Source organism: Haemorhous mexicanus, chromosome 3 (assembly GCF_027477595.1).
Source record: "Haemorhous mexicanus isolate bHaeMex1 chromosome 3, bHaeMex1.pri, whole genome shotgun sequence".
Classification (NCBI taxonomy): Eukaryota; Metazoa; Chordata; class Aves; order Passeriformes; family Fringillidae; genus Haemorhous; species Haemorhous mexicanus.
The window spans coordinates 21,548,401-21,560,651 of NC_082343.1; positions in this window are offsets into that span (position 1 = coordinate 21,548,401).

The window sequence follows — 12,251 nt, forward strand, 5'->3', positions numbered from 1 at the left end:
AAAATGGTCCCCTTGACATCCCTGCAGAGCATTACATACTGCTCGAAAAGAAAGGAGAGCACGTTACTGTAAGAATTTTGTTGAGAATAGAGCATTAGCAACTTTAATATTGTATTTATTTTCTTTTATTTGCTTATCTCCGCCTAAGCAAAGCTAAATGTTTTTTTCCTGTAAATGCCCGTGTTTAATTCTGTTGGTATATACCTAAAAAATTAGGTATATACCAACAGAATTAAACATGGGCCTATAGGATAATGCAAATCTCAGGCTTTCAAATGTTACAAGTGCCTTATGTTCTTACTATATGTGTAAAATTACCTCTAATCATAGTAAATATTAGTTCATTTTGGCTAAGATTCAGTTGCTGAATAAATAGAATTTAGATTTTTTTCTTACTGCTATGTCATGCATGGAGAGAGCTGGAGCTCATTTCATCATATAGGACAGGAGAACAATTAGGATGTTGACTGAACTTTTGCAGAAAATACTGGAGATAATGGCATGTTTCCCTCTAAGTATTTCAACTGTTTCAAAGTTTGTCATTCTTAATAAATAGAGTAGTAATAATAAACTTAGAATCTACTTTCCCACTTTTATATTTTGTCACAAAACACTTCTTATTCAAAGCACAAAAATAAATATTTCTCCATATTTTCTTAGTGACTCACGACTCTGAAGTACAGCACTGGCAAAATACAGGCAATCCCTTCTCTCAAAATATTTGCAAGAATTGCATGTTATTGCCCATGTGTGGGACTTTGAAAATACATCAGTAATGTGTGATTCTGGCTCAAAACACAGAGGCAAAAAAGATGATAAATCAGTATCAGTTCATTCTAAGTAACTTATTAAGATAAAGGCTGTGGCCTGTTTTCATTGCGGTTAATGCTGAAACTCTTGACTTTGAATAGCTTCCTCTTAATTTTTGGGTCGTGGAAATGCTCAGAAATCCCAGCCAGCACTTTGGTTTTCTTCTGCAGGAATACACAGAACTGACATCATCTTCTTTGTTGAAAGCTGTAGTTCCAGCCCTTAATTTCTTCAAATATTTCTACTTAATACTTTCACATTTTTCACCATGCAATGGGAAGCTTGCCCTCTTCCCTCTCCCCTGAAATAGTTATCATGTCCGTGAGTGGCATCTTTGGTGTATTGTGTTTAACTATTTCAAATCTTCATTCAAATACAGCATTAAAAATTATTAGTTTTTCCCATTTGTATCAAATACAAATTCTTACATTGATGCCAGTCTTGGGAAGCTGCTAATGAACTGTTGCTGCTAAGTTTAACATCTATTTATGACAGCTGTTAAAATGGGTGAGGTTCTTGCATGTTTTCTTCCAGTTAGGAGAATTTTCAAGTTGAACTCAGCTATGTAATTCCATGCAGATACTTATCACTCAATGCTTTCTGAACAAATTAAATCACTATTTAATATCTTTTTTTACCTTATTCTTTTATATATTTGTATTCACACAAGAAGAGCCAGATATCTGCAACAGGCTTGCAATTTATAACTTAAAATAGTTCTTTAAATGAGGAATTAAAATAGCACAGATGAACTATAAATAAGAAATTTTTTTCTCTTTTTAACTTGAATTTTCTCTGAATAATTTTCTTCCCTCCTCCCTCCAAATTCGTCTTGCCTACTTGAAAAATGTTGGAGTAGTATGCATTTTAGTAGGATGCAGGGTAGTGACTCCTCCTTTTTCGAAAGACACTGGAGTTCTTCATAACATGTCTTTCGACAAAGTGTTAAATACTTTAAGGCTGATTGAATCTTCTACATATGTCAGAAAAAATACTGCAATCCAATGATGGTTTCCAGTGGCACCTGGATATCAAAAGATTTTGCAGCTGCACACATACATGAACTGCTACTGACATCAGGTGCTGCTCGGGGGGGTGGTGTATTCCGGTGCAAAAAAAAAAAGGAATTTACACTTCTAAATACGGTGATACCAACTACTCTTAAACACTGAGTAGAGAAATTTGTCCTTTTTGTTCTTCTTTTTCTAATCTGTAATATAATCTTGCAGTGGAGTAAGTGTGATATATAAATGTAGATATCTATGACAGATACAGGTGTGTGTGTGTGTATCACATTACAGCCAAGGAAAAATTTACTCAAGGGGACAAACTTGCTTTAAAGGAAGTGTCACATAAAAGAGGAACTTTATGTATCCAATGTTATCTGTCTTGGTAGAAGAAAGAAATAACTGAAAATGTAGCATCTAACCTTCCTTAAGCATAACTGCATTTATGTAAGAAAGGATCACCTGTAGACTGGATTATATATATAACGACTGGATTATATCTCAGTTCCTTTACTCATCGCCTGGCAAATAATTTTTCATCAATATTCAAAACAATAATTCTTTAAGAGGGAAAACACAATAAAATCAACCACAGAATGAATGCTGGTGTCCGAAGTTTTTTTGATAGGTAGCAAGTAGAATTCATAGGAAAATATTCAAGGTGGAGGGGAACAATAGGCACTGTTTTGGGACTGGCATAGATCTTTCCTGAACTAACAGAAAATGCAGAACAAATAATTTGTCCCTGGAGTTCTGGGATCTTTCAAATCACATTGAAGCTAATCTTATCTCTGAGGCTGGCAACACATCCATCCATCACATTGAAATCACTGAGATTCATGTTCCACAGTCTGGGACTTTGCAATCTTTACTAATTTTTGAGTGGCTTATTTTGATATTAATAGTTCTAAACGGTTAGGCAGAAAAAGACATGGTAAACCTGTGATTGATTGTAACACTTGACATTTAAGAGGTGAACTTGTTCTGTTCATCCAAGGGGCACCAAAAACATAATCCTGACTTTCATATAAGGGAACTGAGGCACAGAGAGAGAAATGACTCTCAGAAGCCCAAGTTCTCAATGATATGTTGGTGATCATTTTAGGAATACAGAGCAGGTTGCATATACCTTCTACACACATGCTCATAAAGTGTGTTCATTTCACGGTGCCTTCACAAACTCCTAAAACCTTGTTGCAATGATTTCCTCTAGAGCTTTGTGACACACTTTCATTTAGTGGCAACCCTTCATTCATCAAATGCCTATAAAGCTTGTACCTTGTGGTCATCTGTATGAGGATTCAAAGACTTGTTAATCTTTCCAGTACCCAAAGAACTTCTTGGCTGTTAACTCCTGTATTTCTAAGTGCAAGAGCAGAATTATGTGAAATCAGATTTACTCTTGCATAGCACTTCTTGGACTGAGGGCAGGGGGATGAAAACTAGCACCCCATTTTGCTCTCAGCAGCTTTTATGTTGCTCACAGCAGCATAAAAGCTGAGGCAGAAAACCTGAGCTGTAGTAGAAAATAGCGAAGGACCATTTCTATTGGACTTGTACCTAAAGAATTGTTCTTAGAAGTGGCAACTACTGCTGGAATAGAGGAAACTGTTTCTAGATGTTAACTCTGAGTGGTCTTGTAACTTAGACAGAAATGTGATATCCCATCTGCACAGGTAGAAATGTGAAGCAGCAGTCTCATAACAACTGAACATTACAACACCAATCTCTCAAAAATCATCGCTCATACAAAAGAGTTAAAAAGAAAAAATAAATTGGTTCATGCAAAATCATGTCTCCTACTATATATCTGGCTGTAGTAAGTAAGGTTAGGAATATGTTTTTACATTAAAACACTTGACTGTTGATCATGGCCACGCTTTTCCTTTTTCTGTAGTCTTAACCGAGCACCTGTGTCCCAAGGGTTCAGAGCAGGGGCATAGAGACTTAGCTGTGCAAGCAAGCCTGATAAGCGTAACACAGGTTCTTGGGAAGGCTCAGTAAGGACTTGGAAGGGGTGTTTGTGAGCTAGTGCCTCTACTTCTCAGCAGAAATCTAGGAGCAAAACATTATGGTGGAGTTTCTAAACAAGTGAAATTGTTCTAGAGCAATGAACTGTACCATAGTATCCAGTAGTACAGTGCAAAAATTTGACCTAAGTAAAATCACCTTTGGAGAAATAAGTGAGTAGAAGGAAATAATGGACACAGCTAAACTCTGGGTACAGTATATAAAAAACAGTGTTAGGAGAAAATGGTTTGGTATCAGTCAGTAATGTGAGTCTCCCTAATGCTTCTTTTAATTCTCCTGTAACTGAATGATGTTTTCTGTACTCCGTGTAGCGGGCTGGTGGACACAGTAACATACTCAATACCAGGCTGAACACCTTCTGCCAAATAAGAGGCACGTTTGGCCGTCTCATGGGAGAGGGTAAATGGGGACGCAGGATCTTTGCAAGGGAAGCAGTTCCCCAATGTTACCTTCTCTGTGCCTCTCTCTGCAAAATCCCATTCAGAGGATGAGCTCCAGCTTGGCAGCCTGGCTTGTAAGTGCTGCCACACCTGGCTGGGTACCAGGTCCCTCCTCCCCTGCCTGCTTTTTGCTGGACAAAAAGGCAGTGCCAGGTGGCTACGGCTGTCCTCTTTTCTTCTTTCCTTCTGGCTGGAGCTGCCATCTGAGAAGAGGGGTAACATGGAGAAGGCTGAACCCTTCCATGACCTGTTTGGGGCTATAACTGCATAGCTCAAAATCGAAAAGACAGTCGTCTGTAGTGGGTATCGTGCTTTTGGTGAAAATACTTGACACTCTATCATCCAACTACAGAGCAGATTGAATGACTGGCACTATTTTGAAGCATCTTTTATTTCCTACTTTGCTATCAACAATTAGATACATACAGATTTTGGGACTACCTGTTATATTCCTTGCTGAATCTTCTAAGAAGACAAAAGCAAGACCAAAATTATCCCTCCTTTATTAAAGGCATTAAAAAACCCCACCCTGACAATCACAACCCCAAAACCTACTGGATTATATATTTTTATAGAAATTGATAAATTGGTACATATTGTCTTAGGAATGACAAATTTCCTAAAGCTTTTTAAACTTAATATTTGTAAGCTATTAACAAACCACGATTCAGTAATGCAGTAGAAATAGCATAACTAAAAAGGAAATAACTAGCCTCCTTGGCAGAATTATTGTTACCCTGCGTGTAAGAAAAGTCTTCATAGCTGCCTGCCTTTGCTGCAATCACTGGTGTACTTTCTTCCCAGGATATCCCATTGTTTGCCACTCTCCTTCCTCAATCATTTTTGCAGTGCTTTTGGATGCAGGAACTTTTTCCGGTTAAATGTTTTGTGCAGCACCTAACAAATTTACCATTCCACCTTGGATAATGCTGAAAATACCTAATGAGAACACATCTCTGGCAGTGTAAATCTGGTGCAGTAACCCTGTTTTTTGTAGTCATTGCTCTGCACTGACACTTGGTTGGGTCTGACAGCTGCATGTCTCTTGCTCTCCCTTTTGAAAGAAGGCAAGAGAAAAGGACCTACTATTTTGGGAGTTATTTCTGCCAAAAGCTGAGACCTGTAATCCTACTAACATCAGAAGGAGAGGAGAACATGCAGCTCTTGGCAGCAGCAAGCCCCACAAATTTCTGCACTGCCCAGAAATTAACTTCAAGAGTCTCAAAATTGTCATTAAAATTCAATTGTTTCCCTTCACATTTAGACATCCGCCCGTGGAAAAACACCCATTGTGTAACTTCTCTCCCTGGAGGATGGGAAGGCAGCCCTAATGGTGGCTGAAAAGACAGAGGAAAGAAAATGAGCTTACCTTGCTGCCCTAAAGTTAAGCAGTAATCCAAATGGCACCAACACTGAAATACCTAATAATTTGGAAGTAGAACTTCATTGCTAAAGATTTCACATTGGTTCTGCTTCTGTCTTGGTTATATAAATAGCTACAACTTTATTTTTTATTTTCTTGCCTTTTTTTTTTCTCTGTATAATATGACCAAATGCCATGGAAAAATGCAACTTCTCAATTTTTTAATTTGTCATTGAAGACAGGATTCTCAGCTAGTATAAACTGGTATGACTTCACTGGGCTTTCACTGGCTGCGTATCTTGTTTCTAGTCTGTGGCTCTGACCAGGTAATTACCAAATAAGACTTCACCATACCATAACATTCACATAGAGTAATGGAATTCAGGGTTCTGACTGAGGTTAGACAGTTAAATATAAGTAAACGCCTTGGTCTGTGGAATAAGATCTTTTCACTTTTCTCATAGTTTTTCATCATGAACAACTGGATTAAAACTGGTGTTCTCTCCTTCCCATTGGCCTCTTGGCCATCTGCTGAGGCCTGCTGGTGTAAGAGGAAGAATGAGTTCAGTATCGTATTTCACTTAGGGGTCTAGAAATGAGCATCCTTAATGCACACCAAATGAGCTAAATTACAGGGGAGTGTTCCCAGCAGGCATTCCAGGGCTGTGAATACAGCCTGGGAACCCATGGGCCAGCATGCTTTGTCACCCTGGCTGATGCTTAGAGAGGCCTCCCTATACGCTTCTGTACACCATTTTCTGCCTGTATCTATCCCATCTTTGCAAGCACAGCTTTTTGTGTGTGCCTGGGGATGTACTGACGCATTCTGGAAAGTCAGAAGACTCACTGAACTCTTAAAGCTGGATAATGTCAATGGGCTTCAAGCAGGGTCTGGATGGAGTTGAGGTCCTTCTATCCAAAATTATTTAAGACCCAATATTAACCTATGCATCTTTTAACTTAACATGCCAGGTGAAGTTGTGCAACCTCAGAGAAGATAATACAGTGTTGGGGTTCCATAATGGAGTGTCTTGCATGCTTTCTTCTCTACTGCAATAATATCAGTTCCTCTGTCATTATATAAAACAGAGCACTTGGAGAATTCAAGTTCAGGGATGAAGGGTTTTGTGTTTGCTCTTCTTCCAGTCTATAAACTATTCTATGCATAGGCTGCTTCCACTCTCCTTTTGAAGATGTACCATCAGCATTTAAGGTTATTCAGACAAGAGAAGGGAAGTGGCAGAGAGCATGACTGTCGCCTCCTGTGAAAACATTGAATTATGTGGGGTAATCCTGGATTTCTGGCTTCCAGGACTCCTTTAGCACTTACACATTAAGAATAAAATACATTAATGGGCTTTTGAGAATTCCTGAGATATGACCTTAATCATAGACAGAACCTATCTGCCATTAAACATAATACCTTCCTGACAGCCGCCTCCTACAACCTTTGGCATTGAGGTCTGTTTGGAAAGGCAAGAGGCATTCTGGAAATCTTGTAGTGAGTACCTGCAGCCCCAGGAGTGGGGCCCATCACGTACTGTTTTGCACCTGTACCTTCCTCAGTGTGCTGCCCGACCCTTGCACACGCAGCACGGCTGCTTTAGTGCAGACTGTTAATCGCTTGTTGGTTTAATATTTGAGCAGTGTGTCAAAGGGGAAAGGACTTACATTCTGTTTGCATTTTAAATAACTGTCTTGGCAGTTGCACAATCCACAGTGTTTATGTTTTTATGGAATGCACCATTTGTGACTGTTGTTTCAAGAAGTGCAGATATTAAACATGGCCAAGCAGGTTCTACAGTGGGTCTGGCCCACACTGGCTGTCAAGGGCATTTGGAGAGGAGCCACTTAGCACTGCACAGTTTTCCTGCCATGGATTGGCATATTATAACTTGGTGATGGTAGTCTGGCAACTTTTATCTCTATCAAGCAAGCCAAATTTTGATCCCTTTACTTAGAGCTAGCTCAAATTCCTCTGATACTAGACTCAACTCTTGTAAGAAGCCAGATGGGAGAAACTAAGAGGTGACCTTATTCTAAGCAGACTAGAATCTCACATTAGTTGAGGGCCCCACCCTAAATCCTGATCTCTGATAAATTAGCTTTTTAATGTTTCATTTAATGTTTCATTACTGACTTTGGCAGAAGCCAAATGTCTACGCAGATATTTATGTTCCAACAGACAAATGCAAGCTCATTTTTTTCTTCCAAGTATGTTATGTTTTACAGACATGAGTAACTCATGTGGGATCTTTCCCACAGAGTAAAACCAATGTAAATTCACATGACTCAGGGATTTGTTTCAATGCTCATGTATAAGCTCTCATTAGAAATGATTATGCTTGAAGATCAAAAGAAAGTACACTCACTTGTATTAATGTTTAATGCATAATTCACAATGTTAGAACAAAAACCAAAACAGTCGGTGGTTGTTACGACAAATATCAAACATTGGCACTACTAACCAACTCCCACAGAGGATCCTTCATTGCCTGGCATTGGCTGAGCGCTGAGATTTCCTCTTGCATGTGCTGTGCCAATCGTCTTGGGGACTTAGGACACCTTCCTCTCTGGATGAGTAATGCCCCTGTAATGACAGGAGTGGGGGAGAGCCAGGATACCCCAGACTGCAGGCAGATCCAACACTCAGAGATCTCTCAGAAGAAGCAGAGTGTACAATAATCCAATTAATTTTTTTATTCAAGTAGGATTTCAGATCAGACATGCTCAAAAACTCTCACTGCCTTCAATCTGAGTTTAATACCAGGCTTAATATTTGAGCCTTAATATCATGACCCATGGTCAAAGTCATTCAGCACCACAGAATTTAAGTACTTTATTTCTTGCTTATATTTCTCTGTGCTTACTTTCTTCAGTCAATGCTTATTTTGTTACCAGAATTATTCTTAATTAATAAACAGGTTTGGCATGAGGGAGTTGTAGGTGAAATCCATTCCCTATCCTTATCCTTAACCAAGACAAGCACAGGAGGGCAAAGCCCTGCTTATAATCACAAAATGAGAATCCTATGGGCATCCTTGCCTGTTACACAGAGTAGCTGGGGCTACTTTATCTGTGTAAAGGAAGACTCCAGGTTACCCTCTATAATGTGTGACACATTGCAGTCCTTGACACAAAGTAGAAGTTGGATTTTTTCATCTTCATAGCTTTTAATGGCTTTTCCTATGTCAATGTTTAAAGGGTCAGCAATTTGTATAATTTGGCCTTTATATTTATGCTTCTTTTAAAAAATTGGCTTGTTTACTGCCTGAGTTTACATAATTTCTACCTCACCTAGTTTTTGTTTGGTTCCATCCTCTCCCCTCCGCCATCTCCTCTAGCAAAAGCAAACCAACAAACAGTCTTAAGTTTAAAGTTTAGGAGGCTTCATTCACATTAGAGAGTCACCTCTCTTCCATGGATGTCTGTGGCATGAAATGACACCGAACGACATTTGACAAAATTTGTACTTGGCACAAGGTCACAAAACATTATACATTCTCATTTTCAGTTCAGTCACTTTCCTGTACTGCCAGTGATGTAATATACCTGATTCAGAGCAGAGGCAAAGAGGCTGCCTGGGTTTTAGGTAGTTTTTCCCTGATTCAGACCTCTGTAAGCAAACTATGAATTGGCTCTCTATTCTTAAGGTGCCTCCTGAAAGCCCTCTTGTTCTGCAAACCCTTCCGTGTGTGAGTCTGTGTGTGAGGTTCCGCATTCAGGAACTAATATTGCTGAGTCAGACTGGGTGCTATAGCTATGAATGGAATGCAGTCAAATGGATTGTGGGTGTCTCAGAGGGCAGAGCAGAGCTTTGGGGTTTGTTTACCTTTTGTTAGGAACAACCCATTCAAAATATTTATGATTGAGAAGCTGTTATTTCTTCCAGTAAAGAACGTTTTCTCCTCTTTAGGGCAGCTGAGAAGGTATTTAGAGTATACACTGGTTAAATTGTTTATTTTTAGTGGAGTGCACATGGCCTTGTTCTCTGGAAACTGATCATCAATACATTTCTGTTGTGGGGATTTCCTTGAGGAAGAAAAACCTGTAATGAATTAAATATGCTTCATCAGAAAAGAACTAGGTCAAATGTTGGGCTAAATTAACCTCATCTTATACAAAATGACTAAATTCTGCTGTTTTCACCTGTGGGACTCTGGACTCGTCTACACACAAAGTTATTTCAAGACACTTATTAGGTACACTGCAGTAATTATGTTCGATTAAACCCATGTGTAGACAACTCCTGAACCAGTGTAAGAATTCAGTTTCTTGAATTACCTTAATCCACTTTGAAAGTGGATTAAGTGAAACCAGGAAACAACTCGGTCATTCTAGAATGAATAAACTATCTGAACACAGTTCTGCTTTACATTCACATCCAACCTTAGTCCAGCATAATTTTCCTGGGCTGAGAGGTTCTTAGGATATATCTACATAGCAAATTAATATGTGATTACAGACACACCAACCCTTCCTTTACTCTCACTGGCATGAGTAACAGCAGTAATGAAAGATGGTAGCACAGGCTCCAGTACAGCCTATTAACTGGAGCACATATATGCAGCTGGTTGTGAACAGCCTCTGCTGAAATCCACCTCAGCACACCCTCACTTCAGACTCAGCTCACATCCCTTAGGCTGACACAGGGGCTGGGAATGCCTCTCTGCATCTCAGGTGTGTATGCACACCAAAAACTGCATGTGTGATAGCACCGCACAGCAGAGCTAAAAGGGAACCAGGTGAATTTCACTTCAGTGGTTAATCACACTGGAGAAGCAGCATGGCTCGCACATTTTTAATATACACACCTCTGAAAACCAAATAAATTGTCAGCTGTGTGACTGCAGAAGCCAAACTAAAGGTACTGTAGACAAGCACAACTCAGATGGTTTCACTAGGGCTGGATTTGGTTTCATAGTTGAGATCTTGCTTATTTGGCTGATACTTGGTTTGTTACCTATCTGCTAATTTATTTTAATGAAATTTATGCATTTTAATGTTCCTTTAAGTGCATTCCAAAAATAGCAATTTGATTAACTCACGCGCTTTTAAAAGTGTGACAATCACAATGAAAAATGTCTGTTAGCTGAGGTATGGTGCAATTTTAAGCAACATCTTGGGTAGCTATGCCATACCCTTCATCTTTTCAAACAAATTCCTCACATCAATCAAAACAGCCTCACTTAAAAATAAATGGCAAAATACAGACAACAATCAAGCTGTACACACAGCTTTTCAAGTCTACCAAAAACATGTATAAGTAATACACTCTGCTGAGACAGTAGAGTTAAGACAGGTAAGACTTTAGACTAAAAGCAGTTCAAAATGATTCCAGAACAGAAACGTGTAGCAAACTTGTCTTGCTAGCCAAGCCAGTAAGCATCCTGAGTAGCTTGGGTTTAAAAAGAAAAAAAAACCCACAACCCAGTGCTTTCAATTTCAGGCTTCTGAAAATGACGCTTGGACTGTATGATATTCCAAGAATGATTTCTTTCTTCCCCAACTCTTGCCCCAACTTCTTGCCCCAACTGAGGGCACTGAGCCCAGCAGCAGAAAAGGTGTACACTAACTTCTCCCTGACTTTATCACCTTACAAAAACTGGAATTGCAAAACCTGACTAGTAGCAATATTAAGTAAAGGCAATTTTCCCTTTTATTGTATTTAAATGAGGAAAATGAAAGTATTAATGCTAATATTAAGGCTGAACAGAGGCAGTTGCAAAAAAATTTAGTGTCAGTCCTGCTACATGCATCCCTTCACGGACTCCGCTGTGCTAGTTACCTGTGCACTGGCGATGTTGTAACTTGTTATTATAATAGGTGGTGTGAAAAGCAACACAGAAGAGGGAAACTTGTCTCAGGGCTCTGCCGGAGACGCTCTGCAGTCACAGAGTAGGTGGTGTGGTGCTGCAGCAGTTTGGGATGCAATGTGTGGGTAACAATTGGTTTTTAGATGAGGAGCCACTTAAACTCAGGCTGCCATGGATAGTTTAAGCGAGGCCTAGTTCTGGGAATACTTTTTGCAGGCGAGTTAAGTCTCACACGTGAAAATGCCCTCGGAATTTAGTGGGAGCGTTCATGGAGATTGGCAGGTTCTGGCTTTGCGAAGCACACGAAGCCAGGGCAGCGGATACGTGTGGCTGCCATGGCCGGGCACAGCGCTGCCAGCCTGCTCCGGAGCGGCCCGGGGCTGCGGCAGGCCCCGGCACGCTCTGCTATAACGCAAACCCTACCGCTTTCGGGAGCAGCTGCGCGGCTGCCCCAGCAGCAGAGGTGGGGAGCGATGGCTCAGGCTCCCCTCACCGAGCCGCGCCAGGCTCTGCGCCAGCCCTTGGCTCTCCTCGGCGGCGACGCCATTGCGCAGCCGGGTGCCCCGGTGCGGCCCGAGCTGCCCTGCCCGCAGCCCCCCCGGGCACCCCGGCGGGGCCGTGGGGCGCTGTGCGCCGGGGGCTCCCCCGCCTTCCCCTGCAGAGCCTTGCAGGGGATGGGGGGGGCGCGGCGTCGGGCCTGCACGGCAGCAGCGGTGCGGCATCCTCGCTCCTCGCCCGGCCTCCTCTGGCATTCCGGGCGCTTTTCTTTTTTTTTTTTTTTTTT